The following is a 15,950-nucleotide window of genomic DNA, read 5'->3' as shown; positions in this document are numbered from 1 at the left end:
CTCCTGCCCTTTGCTGACCCACACCCTGCTCCTGCCCTTTGCTGACCCACACCCTGCTCTTGCCCTGTGCTGACCCACACCCTGCTCCTGCCCTGTGCTGACCCACCCACACCCTGCTCCTGCCCTGTGCTGACCCACATCCTGCTCCTGCCCTGTCCTGACCCACACCCTGCCCCTGCCCTGTCCTGACCCACACCCTGCTCCTGCCCTGTGCTGACCCACACTCTGCTCCTGCCCTGTGCTGACCCACACCCTGCTCCTGCCCTGTGCTGACCCACACCCTGCTCCTGCCCTGTGCTGACTCACACCCTGCTCCTGCCCTGTGCTGACCCACACCCTGCTCCTGCTCTGTGCTGACCCACATCCTGCTCCTGCCCGTTACTGACCCACACCCTGCTCCTGCCCTGTGCTGACCAACACCCTGCTCCTGCCCTGTGCTGACCAACACCCTGCTCCTGCCCTGTGCTGACCCACACCCTGCTCCTGCTCTGTGCTGACCCACACGCTGCTCCTGCCCTGTCCTGACCCACACCCTGCTCCTGCTCTGTGCTGACCCACACCCTGCTCCTGCCGTGTGCTGACCCACACTCTGCTCCTGCCCTGTGCTGACCCACACCCTGCTCCTGCCCTGTGCTGACCCACACCCTGCTCCTGCCCTGTGCTGACCCACAACCTGCTCCTGCCCTGTGCTGACCCACCCACACCCTGCTCCTGCCCTGTGCTGACCCACATCCTGCTCCTGCCCTGTCCTGACCCACACCCTGCCCCTGCCCTGTCCTGACCCACACCCTGCTCCTGCCCTGTGCTGACCCACACTCTGCTCCTGCCCTGTGCTGAACCACACCCTGCTCCTGCCCTGTGCTGACACACACTCTGTTCCTGCCCAGTGCTGACCCACACTCTTTTCCTGCCCTGTGCTGACCCACACCCTGCTCCTGCCCTGTGCTGACACACACCCTGCTCCTGCCCTGTGCTGACCCACACTCTCCTCCTGCCCTGTGCTGACCCACACCCTGCTCCTGCCCTGTGCTGACCCACACCCTGCTCCTGCCCTGTGCTGACCCACACCCTGCTCCTGCCCTGTGCTGACCCACACCCTGCTCCTGCCCCACACCCTGCTTCTGCCCGTTACTGACCCACACCCTGCTCCTGCCCTGTGCTGACCCACATCCTGCTCCTGCCGTGTGCTGACCCACACCCTGCTCCTGCCCTGTGCTGACCCACACCCTGCTCCTGCCCTGTGCTGACCTACACTCTGCTCCTGCCCTGTGCTGACCCACACTCTGCTCCTGCTCTGTGCTGACCCACCCACACTCTCCTCCTGCCCTGTGCTGACCCACACCCTGCTCCTGCTCTGTGCTGACCCACATCCTGCTCCTGCCCTGTGCTGACCCACACCCTGCTCCTGCCCTGTGCTGACCCACACCCTGCTCCTGCCCTGTGCTGACCAACACCCTGCTCCTGCCCTGTGCTGACCCACACTCTGCTCCTGCCCTGTGCTGACCCACACCCTGCTCCTGCTCTGTGCTGACCCACATCCTGCTCCTGCCCTGTGCTGACCCACACCCTGCTCTTGCCCTGTGCTGACCCACACCCTGCTCCTGCCCTGTGCTGACCCACAACCTGCTCCTGCCCTGTGCTGACCCACAACCTGCTCCTGCCCTGTGCTGACCCACCCACACCCTGCTCCTGCCCTGTGCTGACCCACATCCTGCTCCTGCCCTGTCCTGACCCACATCCTGCTCCTGCTCTGTGCTGACCCACACCCTGCTCCTGCCGTGTGCTGACCCACACTCTGCTCCTGCCCTGTGCTGACCCACACCCTGCTCCTGCCCTGTGCTGACCCACACCCTGCTCCTGCCCTGTGCTGACCCACACCCTGCTCCTGCCCTGTGCTGACCCACACCCTGCTCCTGCCCTGTGCTGACCCACACCCTGCTCCTGCCCTGTGCTGACCCACACTCTGCTCCTGCCCTGTGCTGACCCACACCCTGCTCCTGCCCTGTGCTGACCCACACCCTGCTCCTGCCCTGTGCTGACCCACACTCTGCTCCTGCCCTGTGCTGACCCACACTCTGCTCCTGCTCTGTGCTGACCCACCCACACTCTCCTCCTGCCCTGTGCTGACCCACACCCTGCTCCTGCTCTGTGCTGACCCACACCCTGCTCCTGCCCTGTGCTGACCCACACCCTGCTCCTGCCCTGTCCTGACCCACACCCTGCTCCTGCCCTGTGCTGACCCACACCCTGCTCCTGACCCACACCCTGCTCCTGACCCACACCCTGCTCCTGCCCTGTCCTGACCCACACCCTGCTCCTGCCCTGTGCTGACCCACACCCTGCTCCTGCCCTGTGCTGACCCACACTCTGCTCCTGCCCTGTGCTGACCCACACTCTGCTCCTGCTCTGTGCTGACCCACCCACACTCTCCTCCTGCCCTGTGCTGACCCACACCCTGCTCCTGCTCTGTGCTGACCCACATCCTGCTCCTGCCCTGTGCTGACCCACACCCTGCTCCTGCCCTGTGCTGACCCACACCCTGCTCCTGCCCTGTGCTGACCCACACTCTCCTCCTGCCCTGTGCTGACCCACACCCTGCTCCTGCTCTGTGCTGATCCACACCCTGCTCCTGCTCTGTGCTGACCCACCCACACTCTCCTCCTGCCCTGTGCTGACCCACACCCTGCTCCTGCTCTGTGCTGACCCACATCCTGCTCCTGCCCTGTGCTGACCCACACCCTGCTCCTGCCCTGTGCTGACCCACACCCTGCTCCTGCCCTGTGCTGACCCACACTCTCCTCCTGCCCTGTGCTGACCCACACCCTGCTCCTGCTCTGTGCTGACCCACATCTTGCTCCTGCCCTGTGCTGACCCACACCCTGCTCCTGCCCTGTGCTGACCCACACCCTGCTCCTGCCCTGTGCTGACCCACACTCTCCTCCTGCCCTGTGCTGACCCACACCCTGCTCCTGCCCTGTGCTGACACACACCCTGCTCCTGCTCTGTGCTGACACACACCCTGCTCCTGCTACCTCTTCACTCAGAGCTGATTGCCCCATTGTTTAAATGGACTGCTCCCCACCACAGTGCAGCTTTCCAAAACAGCTGATATTGTGGAGCATTGTCGTGGTTACTGCCTCACGGGCAGTGCCTGCTGTGTGAGCTTCTATCAATATATCAGCAGCAGCCCATTCCTCCCCTCATTCCATATCCAAGCTCTCCTTTCTCCTCTAACCCGTGCCTCCTGGCTGTTATCTTTGCTTAGACCGCAATCCTAACAACTGTCATGACTTTATTTCTCAAAATCTGTCTCAACATCATAAATATTTAATCAAGCAGTCTTTTCATGTTGAATGTGTTTAATTTCACTGTGGGAGCAACATCCCAGTAATTTCCAAGAGGGATTGTACTTCTAAAGCTTAGAGAAGTTTAACATGCCAGAGTCAGGCGCAGTTCGCTTTTGTTTGGGGCAAAAGAATATGACGTGTTGTTTTTTACAAGGGGCGGGGGGTGGCGAGGGTAGAGGTACTGTCGATTCTCGACAGGAGCGAGAGTAACAGGGTAGTTGTTATGGGGGACTTTAACTTTCCAAATATTGACTGGAAATACTATAGTTCGAGTAGTATAGATGGGTCAGTTTTTGTGCAGTGTGTGCAGGAGGGTTTTCTGACACAGTATGTAGACAGGCCAACAAGGGGCGAGGCCACATTGGATTTGGTACTGGGTAATGAACCCGGCCAGGTGTTAGATTTAGATGTAGGTGAGCACTTTGGTGATAGTGATCACAATTCGTTTATGTTTACTTTAGCGATGGGCAGGGATAGGTATATACCGCAAGGCAAGAATTATAGCTGGGGGAAAGGCAATTATGATGCTATTCGGCAAGATTTAGGATGTATAGGATGGGGAAGGAAACTGCAGGGGATGGGTACAATCGAAATGTGGTGCTTTTTCAAGGAACAGCTACTGCGTGTCCTTGATAAGTATGTACCTGTCAGGCAGGGAGGAAGTTGTCGAGCAAGGGAACCGTGGTTTACTAAGGAAGTTGAAGCACTTGTCAAGAGGACGAAGAAGGCTTATGTTAGGATGAGACATGAAGGCTCAGTTAGGGCACTTGAGAGTTACAAGTTAGCCAGGAAGGACCTAAAGGGAGAGTTAAGAAGAGCGAGGAGAGGACACGAAAAGTCATTGGCGGATAGGATCAAGGAAAACCCTAAAGCTTTCTATAGGTATATCAGGAACAAAAGAATGACTAGAGTAAGATTAGGGCCAATCAAGGATAGTAGTGGAAAGTTGTGTGTGGAATCAGAGGAGATAGGGGAAGCGTTAAATGGATATTTTTCATCAGTGTTTACACTGGAGAAAGACAATGTTGCCGAGGAGAATACTCAGGTACAGTCGACCAGGCTAGATGGGATTCAGGTTCACAAGGAGGAGGTGTTAGCAATTTTGGAAAGTGTAAAAATAGATAAGTCCCCTGGGCCAGATGGGATTTATCCTAGGATTCTCTGGGAAGCCAGGGAGGAGATTGCAGAGCCTTTGTCCTTGATCTTTATGTCGTCTTTGTCGACAGGAATAGTGCCGGAAGACTGGAGGATAGCAAATGTTGTCCCCTTGTTCAAGAAGGGGAGTAGAGACAACCCTGGTAATTATAGACCTGTGAGCCTTACTTCAGTTGTGGGTAAAATGTTGGAATAGGTTATAAGAGATAGGGTTTATAATCATCTTGAAAAGAACAAGTTGATTAGCGATACTCAACACAGTTTTGTGAAGGGTAGGTCATGCCTCACAAACCTTATTGAGTTTTTTGAGAAGGTGACCAAACAGGTGGATGAGGGTAAAGCGGTTGATGTGGTGTATATGGATTTCAGTAAGGCGTTTGATAAGGTTCCCCACGGTAGGCTATTGCAGAAAATACAGAAGTATGGGATTGAAGGTGATTTAGCAGTTTGGATCAGTAATTGGCTAGCTGAAAGAAGACAGAGGGTGGTGGTTGATGGCAAATGTTCATCCTGGAGTTCAGTTACTAGTGGTGTACCGCAAGGATCTGTTTTGGGGCCACTGCTGTTTGTCATTTTTATAAATGACCTGGAAGAGGGTGTAGAAGGATGGGTTAGTAAATTTGCAGATGACACGAAGGTCGGTGGAGTTGTGGATAGTGCTAAAGGATGTTATAGGTTACAGAAGGACATAGATTAGCTGCAGAGCTAGGCTGAGAGGTGGCAGATGGAGTTTAATGCGGAGAAGTGTGAGGTGGTTCACTTTGGAAGGAGTAACAGGAATGCAGAGTACTGGGCTAATGGCAAGATTCTTGGTAGTGTAGATGAACAGAGAGATCTCGGCATCCAGGTACATAAATTCCTGAAAGTTGCCACCCAGGTTAATAGGGCTGTTAAGAAGGCATATGGTGTGCTAGCCTTTATCAGTAGGCGGATTGAGTTTCGAAGCCACGAGGTCATGCTGCAGCTGTACAAAACTCTGGTGCAGCCGCACCTGGAGTACTGCGTGCAGTTCTGGTCACCACATTATAGGAAGGATGTGGAAGCTTTGGAAAGGGTTCAGAGGAGATTTACTAGGATGTTGCCTGGTATGGAGGGAAGGTCTTACGAGGAAAGGCTCAGGGAATTGAGGTTGTTTTCGTTAGAGAGGAGAAGGCTGAGAGGTGACTTAATAGAAACATATAAGATAGTCAGAGGGTTAGATAGGGTGGACAGTGAGAGTCTCTTTCCTCGGATGGTGAAGCCCAACACGAGGGGACATAGCTTTAAATTAAGGGGTGGTAGATATAGGACAGATGTCAGAGGCAGTTTCTTTACTCAGAGAGTAGTAGGGGTGTGGAACGCCCTGCCTGCAACAGTAGTAGACTCGCCAAATTTAAGGGCATTTAAGTGGTCACTGGATAGACATATGGATGAAAATGGAATAGTGTAGGTCAGATAGGCTTCAGATGGTTTCACGGGTCGGCGCAACATCGAGGGCCGAAGGGCCCGTACTGCGCTGTAATGTTCTATGTTCTATGGGGTTCACAATTAGGAAGGGTTTTTAAAAATCAAATAAATAGGGATGATCTATTTTCCTATCGGGATGAACTGTATTCTTTTTTTAAATACATTTTGAGTACCCAATTAATTTCTTTCAATTAAGGGGCAATTTTAGCATGGCCAATCTAACTACCCAGCACATTTTTGTGTTATGGGGGCAAAACCCACACAAACACAGGGAGAATGCGCAGTGACCCAGAGCCGGGATCGAACCTGGGACCTTGGCGCTGTGTGGTAGCAGTGCTAACCACTGCGCCACTATGCTGCCTTGACGAACTATATTCTTTTATTCAAAATCTTTTTATTGGCCTTTCCCATATTTATAAGCAGTTGTATATATATACGCATCACATTTTTCTCGCCCACGCTAATTTCCTTTATTACACAGAGAGGTTGAGTTTGTCCTTCGTTTAACTGATTCTACGTGCATTTCGTTGCCCTTTGGATCGGTCTATGGTTCCTCCCTCTTCCCTGTTGTTCCCCCCCCCCCCCCCCCCCCCCCGGCTTTGGCTGTGCTTTTCCTTTTATTTTCCGGACAGAATGGAAAAAAAAGAAGGGGGGTTTCCCCACCTTCCTTCCGCCTCTGCCCCCCCGGGCGGCACAGTCGTTTGGTACCACATCTATCCAGATGTTTTTAAAAATTCTTATTAGCTTACTCCTCATTGCTGGCCTCGAACTGATTTTGGAACAGACCAACAAACTGCCCCCAAGTATCCAGGAAACCTTGATGAACAATATTCTAACAGGACAGGGTCAATGACCAGAGGACATTTGACTCAAAATAATTGTCAAGAGGAAGCCCAGGGAGGCACTGGAGAGATTTTATCACAGTGAGTTGTGAGGGGCCAGCCCCAGGTAGGATGGGCCAAATGGCCTCCTTCTGGACTGGAGAATTCTGTGATTTTGAGAAGAAGTCAGCCCCCAACACATTAATAAATGTCTGAAGGTTTAGCCCGTTGTTTTATTCCCGAGGGGCCCACCGGTCAAAATAGGCTTGAAGTGAACCAATGAGCAGAGTATGATCCCACTCCACGTTTGTCTGACAACCTAAGAGTCCCCAGGAAAGAAACAAGCATTCAGCGAATCATCAGGAACAGAAATAGGCCATTCAGCACATCTCGAAGAGTCCCATCATTTAAGTAGATCATGACTGATCTGTACCTCAGTCCCCTTTACCCAACATTGAGCCATATTCCACAGGTAATAAAATCCTTCCTGTCGCAAGTCTTCAAAGTTCCAGCCGACGTGGCATCTACAGCCTTGTGAGGGAGAGAGTCCGGGGATGTACTCTTCCCAGAAGGGAGTCGGGGGGGGGGGGGGGGGGGGGGGCGTAGGTGGGGGTGCGTGTGTGGATGTGCCCGTCATCAGTCTTTTTTTGGATGGACAGCTCGGGGTGGGGGGGGGGGGGGGGGTTTGCGGGTGAAAGTCACCCCCCTCCCCACCACAAAAATTGCTTGGCGGAGCCAATGAAGAGTCAGTGGACAGAGAGGATGGCCAATTAGGGAAGGCTGACGGGTCACCCACAGTGCCAGCCCAATCAGACGGCTCGGCTGCGCCATCGATCAGGGCAGCTGCAGCTGAGGCAACAGAGCAAAGGCAAGGATGCCTCCACCTTGAGGGGCACTTGCAACAATGGTGGCAGAGAGATTTCTATTGCAGGGCCTGGCAGTCCCACATTGTTTTCAAGATGGCTGCCTGCTTCCAGGAAAGAATGGAAATTATTGGATAGCTCTATCAAAGTGCCAGCAGGGACATGATGAGCTGAATAGCCTCCTGTACTGTATAATACCAGGACCTTCAACTCCCTTCTGAAACTTACTATTGAATCTGCATCCACCCATCCCCCCTTCCCCCCCCCCCCGTTCCCCCCTCCCCCCGTTCCCCCCTCCCCTCCCCCACCATGCACCCCTGTCTGCCCTTTCCGACAGAACATTCCGGATCACAACCACTCACTCTGTAAAATATCTCCTCATTTTTCTGATACTTTTGTTAATTATCTTGAGTCTGGGTTCTCTGGTTACCGACCCACCTGCCAGTGGAAAATGTTAAACCTTCTTTACCCTATGGAAACCCCCCAGTAACTTTGATCACCTCTTCTTATTGTCGAGTAAAGGCGAGACTGCGCGGTGTGCAAAATGAAGCGAATCTGACGGAAAACCAGCCTATGGCCCTCCCTCGCTATCCTGTACCTCAGCTGCAAGATACAAATGGCCACAGAGGAACGGGCGCAGACAGAAATGAACTGCGGCGGTATGTTTAGAATAAAAAGAGAAAGTGCTGGAAGAACTCAGAGCTGAAGAGGAGTTGAAATGTTAACTCTGCTTTTCTCCCCACAGATGCTGCCAGACCTGCTGAGTTTTCCCACCATTTTCAGCAGCCACAATATTTTGCTTTGATTTAAGTATCTTTAGAAGCTTGTCCTTGGATGAGTTCCAATAAGGTTAGAGTAAAGAACCCCCTGCTCCTCCATCCTGGCGTGATGAAACACATAGTGCACGCACATCTTTGTCATCGATAATCAGCAATTAATAGATGCAGAGAAAGATGATACTCCATGTATGTAGGCACACTTTGAGTTTCCATGGCAAACGTTTTACATTCCCCTCCTTTGTTTTACCTTTTCTTCACTCTTTTTTTTTAATTTAGAGGACCCAATTATTTTTTTCCAATTAAAGGGCAATTTTAGCGTGGCCAATCCGCCTAACCTGCACCTCTTTGGGTTGTGGGGGTGAAACCCACGCAGACATGGGGAGAATGTGCAAACTCCACACGGACAGTGACCCGGGGCCGGGATTCGAACCCAGATCCTCAATGCTGCAGTCCCAGTGCTATCCACTGCGCCACATGTCCCCCCCCCCCCCCCCCCCCCCCTTTTCTTCACACCACGTCTTCTATTAGTGTCCAGATGGGTAGGTGGGCAGCTCTTCGTAACACCCTGCCAATAATGCTGATAACCAGCTCTAGGAGACACGTTCAATTGCAGCCTGAATCAGACTGACTGCCTGGATGGCCATTGCTGAGAAGTGCCCAACCCTTGCCCACGAGCTCACTTAGAGTAAGGTGGTGCCAACAAGATGTACCGTGCGGAGGAATAATTAGTTCAAACCAGTATGATGAACAGGTATTGTCCCCAAATGTTTCTGAAATATGAACAAGGTCTTGACCCGTTTGACACCCACAGCTGCAATTTCAACGCTGTGTTCAATCAAGGTTATTAGATTTCACTTACAAGATTAAGGGACGCGCATATAGATGAGGCATACAGGTGTGTTGTCATATTTTCAATTTTCGATACTGCCTGGAGGCTATGTAGGGCGGGGTGGCATTCTAAGCTAAGGATTTCAGAAAATTATAGCATTGCATCCAAAACGACAAAGCTCTCTTATGTTCCCGACGCGTTGGCTAAATATAAGCCGATGAGAGGATGACAAGTAACCCATTAGGGCTAGGCTGCATGTCTTATTTATGACACAGCGAAGGGTTAGAGTTGCAGCATTTTCAGTTTAATCTAATATTGGGGCAGCAAATGCCTTTGGTGTTTGTATTGTCTTTTGTCCGATTGCTGATTCAAAGGCTGCACTCGACAGAACGGTATCACCCCTTCCCCCACCTTCCCACGCCCAGTCTTGGCAATATTTAGATTGAGATTTATTGTCACGTGCACCGCAGTACAGTGAAAAGTACTGTTCTGTGTACAATCCAGGCAGATCGATCACAGCCTGAAAAACATAGGACATATGATAACTACACAATGTAAATACACACTGTACTGCGGTGAAGCATACGGCGTGTAGTGCTACAACAATAGAGAAGATGCGTAGAGTGATCAGATTAGTCCATAAAAGTCTGGTAACAGCGGGGAAGAAGCTGTTTTTGAATCTGTTAGAGCGCGTTATCAGGCTTTTACATCTTCTGCCCGATGGAAGAGGTTGGAAGAGAGAATTATCCGGGTGGGAGGGGTCTTTGATTATGCTGCCCACTTTCCCAAGGCAGCGAGAGGTGTAGATAGAGTCAGTGGATGGGAGGCGGGTTTGTGTGATGGACTGGGCTGTGTTCATGGCTCTCTGTTGGGTGAATTGAAGACATTGCTGCTTGGTGTTTGGGCTGAGTTTGTTATCTCTATCTTTGTCGCTGCCTCCAGCCCTACACGATTCCCAGGATCTCCACAGTTCTCTTGCTGTTTTATCAACAAATATTGCATTTACATGAAATGAAATGAAAATCGATTATTGTCACGAGTAGGCTTCAATGAAGTTACATACGAGGTACAAGTGTATATCTTGTATATTTACCATAGCTTGTGCTCCAGCATAGACGGTCACGTCTTTGGTTGCTCAGGACATTCGCTCCCTGAAACTTTTCTATTTCCACACCATTCCTTCTTCCTAAACTTTCTTATTAAAAACCATCTCCTTCGCAGAGCTTTTGATCACCAACTGTAATATGGCCTCATATGATTCCATAGAATAGAACCAAAGAATCGTTACAGTGCAGGAAGAGGCTATCTGGCCCATTGAGTCTGCACTGACTCTCTGAAAGAGCACCCTACCTAGGCCACACTCCTGCCCTATCCCCAGAAACTCACCTAACCTGCACATCTCTGGACACTAAGGGGCAATTTTTTATTATAATGGTCAAATCCACCTAACCTGGACATCAAAGAATCATAGAATCCCTACAGTGCAGAAGGAAGCCATTTGGCCCATCGAGTCTGCACTAACCTGTTGAAAGAGCACCCTGCCTAGGCCCACACCACCACCCTATCCCAGCAATCCTGTAACTCCACCTAACCTGCACAGCTTTGGACAGTGAGAGGAAACCGGAGAGCCCGGAGGAAACCCATGCGACACATGGAGAAAGTGCAAACTCCACACAGACGGTTATCCAAGGCCGGAATTGAACCCGGATCACTGGTGCTGTGAGGTAGCAGTGCCACCGTGCTGCCCGCCTGAAAACTCTCCTGTGAAGCGCTGTGGGACATTTTACAATGTTATAAGTGGTATAAATTTGCAAGCTATTGTTATCATTGTCCAGTAGTTCATCATGTGGCTCAGTGGCAGTGAAGGCCAGGATTGAGACTGATTCGTGAGGGTTGATCCCATCTCCCTACATCTGGACATTCAAACGGAGTCCAACCCTTTGAGTCCAATGGTAGATAATGACCAGTGCACATGGGAACCATTGCAAATTGTACCCAAATATGACAAGAGGTGGGGGGGGGGGGGGGGGGCGTGCAGGTCTCTCCCCTCTTCCTAACTCAGCACATAAGCAGGAGCCAAGGACAGCAATGTTCAACGGAAACAAACCGTTCAAACCTTAGCTTTTTACCATTGTGAAGATATTAATTATATGGAGAAAAGAAAACACAAAGAGAGAGAGACGGCAGGGTTGAAGAAGAGATCTATTAAGAGTAGGTTGCTGTAGGCAACGATTAAGGATAATAACCCTTCTTTTCACACACTTTACTTGATTAAACTTAAATGTCTTCTCCCTGTCTAACTTTGAGTTGAATACCATTGGTGGGTTTAAATGGTGATTGCTGACTTCTGGTGGTGGCCATGGAGTGAGTGGTCGCACATTTGGTGCCTCCTGCTTGAGGCGGAACTGTCTGGTTCTTGTTCCCGTCACAGGGGTGTTTGCTGATACAAAGTACAGGAACAGATAGAGCGAAGGATTCTTCTTCCTGTGGGCATGTCTCAGCCCTATCACACAAGGAGTGCAACAGTAAAGGGGCAACAGTCAGACCAGGAGCTTTCGAGGAGTGCGATAGAAGGAAAGATGGCGGAGAGCTCTGCGGCGTGGTTGCCCGCTCAGTGGTCCACGGAACAGTTGGCAGAGTTTTTGATGGTCAAGTTCCGGCAGCAAAGGCAGGAGGCCTCAGAAGACCTGCTAAGGTGACTGACCCAATGCGGGCAACCATTGGGGAAAGTGGAGCAGAGGTTAGAGGCACATGGTGAGTCACTCCAAAAGGTGGAAAAGTCGGTGGCGGACCATGAGGGCCGGTTAGAGGCAGAGATTACGCTGGTGGCTGAGAGCTAAAGGAAGCTGAGGGAGAAAGTGGATGATTTGGAGAATTGGTCGAGGAGGTAGAATCTCTGTATTGTGGGATTGCCTGAAGGCGTTGAGGGAACGCAGGCCACAAAATATTTAGCTAACATGCTTGTAAAACTGGTGGGGGTGGGGGTCTTTGACTGACTCACCAAGGAGGAGCGCAAAGGTCACTGAGGAGGAGGCTGACGGCAGGTGAGCAGGCGAAAGTGATGGCAGTACGACTTCAAAGACATCTAGACAAGGAGAAGATTCTGCAGTATGTGAAGGAGGCGAAGAAGTGCACCTGGGAAGGGAATGTGATTTGGATCTACCAGGATCTGACTGCGGAGCCGGTGAAGAGCCGGGCTGGGTTCAACAGGATCAAAGCGGTCCTATTGAAGAAAGGAATGAAGTTTGTGGCGCTGTACCCAGCCCGGTTGTGAGTTGCATGCCAGGGCCAGGACTTCTACATGGACACGCCAGAGGAGGCGAGCACATTTTTGCGAAACCAAGAGAATTGCATGCCATGGTGATAGGGGCAGAACAGACGGAATTCATGGAGGGGTGGCAGCTATCGCCCAATGTTTGGAGGTTATTGAATGCGATGATGCCCTCAATGGGCAGGGGTGTGGGGGGTGGGGGTGGTGAAGGTGGTTGTGTCTATGGGCACGGAACAGATGTTTGACCACATGGAGTGGCCATACTTTTTTGAGTTGCTGGGGCGGTTCAGGTTTGGGCAGGGGTTTGTCGATTGGGTGGGATTGATGACCTCTTGGTATATGTTACGAAGCTGGTTGAAGGTTTTGTCAGGATTCTGGAAATCCTGGGGGGATTTCAGTCTTTTTTCAGGATGTAAGCTCAATATGGGGAAAAGTGAGGCATTTCTGAAAAATTCCCGTGGACAGGGCGGGTAGTCTGAGGAGGTTGCCATTTAGGCTGGTAGGGGCGGGCTTTTGGTACTTTGGGATTGTGGCACTGAGCTGGGCCGAGCTGCACAAGTTGAATCTGGCAAAACTGGTGGAGGGAATGAAGGACTTTAGGGGGGGGGGGGGGGGATGTGTTGCCTTTGTCGTTGGCTGAAAGGGTCCAAACGATAAAGATGACACTGCTCTCAAAGTTTTTGTTTGTGTTTCAGAATCTCCCAATATTCATGCCCAAGTTGTTTTTTTAGTAGTGTGAGCAAGATGCTACTGGGGTTCTGCTCGACAACTTCAAGAGAAATGCCAGGAGCTACGTCAGCCACTCTACATGGCCTTCATGAAGAGAAGGTGGGAAATATTTATACTGTGGAGTGAGAATGAGAGATGACCTTTCAGTCTCACTCCACAGTATAAATATTTCCCATTTTCTCTGTCTTTGGGCGGAATTCTGCGCTCCCCACGTGGTGTGGGAGAATCGTGGGAGGGCCTCCCAACATTTTTTACGTCCCCCTGGCGCCCCCAGAGATTCTCCCCCCCCCCCCCCCCCCCCTCACTCCCCGAATTGCCGCTCGCCGTTTTTCACAGCGAACGGTGATTCTCCGAGCCCGATGGGCCGAGCGGCCGGCCCTTCACGCCCGTTTCACCACGGCAGCAACCACACCTGGTCGCTGCATTTGTGAAACGGGCGCCAGATGCCCGTTTGGGGCATCTAGGGGCCCGATTGGCACGGGAGCACCACGACTGTGCTCGGGAGGGGACAGGCCTGCGATCGGTGCCCACCGATCATCGGGCCAGCGTCCAAAATGGATGCACTCTTTCCCCTCCGCCGCCCGGCAAGATCAAGCCGCCACGTCTTGCCAGGCGGCTGAGGAGAAAGACGGCCACCGCACATGCGCGGCTTCATGCCGTCTGCGCGATAAAGTAATCCGCGCATGCGTGGGTTGGACCCAGCAACCCACGCATGCGTGGATGACTTCACATTCTCGGCATGACGAGGTCGCTGCCGAAAAAGACGGAGGCCCGCTCCTAGCCCCCCCGGGTGGGGGTGAATTAGGTGCGGGGAGCGGGCTCCCTCGGCCGAGTTCACGACGGCCTTCACGAATTCGGCCCTCTGCGGAGAATTCCGCCCTTTAGCTTTGACAAATGGTCATCTGGACACGAAACGTTAGCTCTTTTCTCTCCCTACAGATGCTGCCGGACCTGCTGAGATTTTCCAGCGTTTTCTCAATGGAGGGGTTACAGTGAAGTGGGAGGAAGTAAAGGGGGCAGATGTGACAAGAGGTGCTGCGGATGGTAAATGCCTCAACCTTGTGTGTGAGGCTGGGGCTGATACAACTGAAGGTAGTGTACAGGGCGCACCTCACAAAGTCTAGGATGAGCAGGCTGTGCTGTGAGGTGGAAAATGTCTCTGAGCGATGTGAGAAGGGCCCTGTGAAACATGTGCATAGGTTTTGGCCCTGCCTGAAGCTGGAAAAGTTTTGGAAGACAGTGTTCTGCGCCATTTCGGGGGTTCTACATGTGGAGGAGAGGCTGGTCCCCTAGAAGCCATATTTGGGGTGTCGGATCGGCCAGAGCTGCAGGCGGGTACGGGGACAGATGTTTTAGACTTTGTCTCGCAGATTGCTTGTAGGTTTGGATGTCAGCTTCTCCACCCTGTGCCTTGGCATGGCGGGGTGGGGGGGGGGGATTTGTTGGAATATTTGGCCCTGAAGAAGTGAAATTCGCTCTAAGGGGATCGAGTGATGGGTTCTACAATAGTTAGAGTTTGTTTTGCATTTTGGGGAGTTGCTTACCGTTGAATGCTGAGGGAGGGTTGGGGGGCTTAAAAGGTTGTGGGGGACGTGTGGGTTTGTTGTAAATTGTAAAAATGTTGAAAATTTGTGGAATAGAAATACTTTAAAAAAAGACTGGAGTCAAGCAGGGATGTAACATTCTCACCCCCCCCCCCCCCACACACACACACACACCCCTTTCTCCATCTTCATCGCCACTATCCTTCACCTTGTCAAGAACAAGGGCCGGGATTCTCCCCTACCCGGCGGGGCGGGGGCTCCCGGCGGGACGGAGTGGCGTGAACCACTCCGCCGTCGGGCCAAGCCCTCACATTGAGAGGCTAGGCCCGCGCTGGAGTGGCTCCCGCTCCGCTGGCCGGCGCGAATGGCCTTTAGCGCCCCGCCAGCCGGGGCTGAAAGGCCTTCGCCGGCCGGCGGAAGTCCGCGCATGCGCCAGTGCGCCAGCGGCTGCTGACGTCATATCGGCGCATGCGCAGGGGAGGGGGTCTCTTCCGCCCCCGTCATGGTGAAGGCCATGGCAGGGCGGAAGAAAAAGTGTGTCCCCACGGCGCAGGCCCGCCCACCGATCAGTGGGCCCCAATCGCGGGCCAGGCCAACGTGGGGGCACCCCCCGGGGTCAGATCGCCCCGCGCCCCCCCCAGGACCCCGGAGCCCACGTCACCAATCCCGCCGGTCAGGTAGGTGTTTTGATTCCCGCCGGCTGGAGAGGCCTGTCAGCGGCGGGACTTTGGCCCATCGCGGGCCGGAGAATCGCCACGGGGGGCCCGCCAACCGGCGCGGCATGATTCCCGCCCCCGCCAAATCTCGGGGGCGGAGAATTCGGGACACGGTGGGGGCAGGATTGACGCTGGCCCCGGGCGATTCTCCGACCCCCCGAGGGGTCGGAGAATTCCGTCCATGCTTCCTGGTGGAGTGGACATAGTCTACAGGATGGATGGAAAACCTTTCAACCTCAATTGGTTGAAATCCAAGAAGTTAACGACACCGATATCGCTTGTGGAACTTCAGTACGCAGCTGACATCTCCATCTTCACTCTCAGAGGAGAATCTCCCAGCCGTGCTTGACGCCTTCGCGGAAGCATACCAAAGAATCGGTCTCAGCTTCAACCTCAAGAAGAATCAAGTCTTATACTAACCTACCCCAGGGTAAGATCCGGTCTCTCATC

The sequence above is a fragment of the Scyliorhinus canicula genome, chromosome 12, assembly GCF_902713615.1.
Source record: "Scyliorhinus canicula chromosome 12, sScyCan1.1, whole genome shotgun sequence".
NCBI lineage: Eukaryota > Metazoa > Chordata > Chondrichthyes > Carcharhiniformes > Scyliorhinidae > Scyliorhinus > Scyliorhinus canicula.
Note: the sequence above shows the minus strand (reverse complement) of the source record.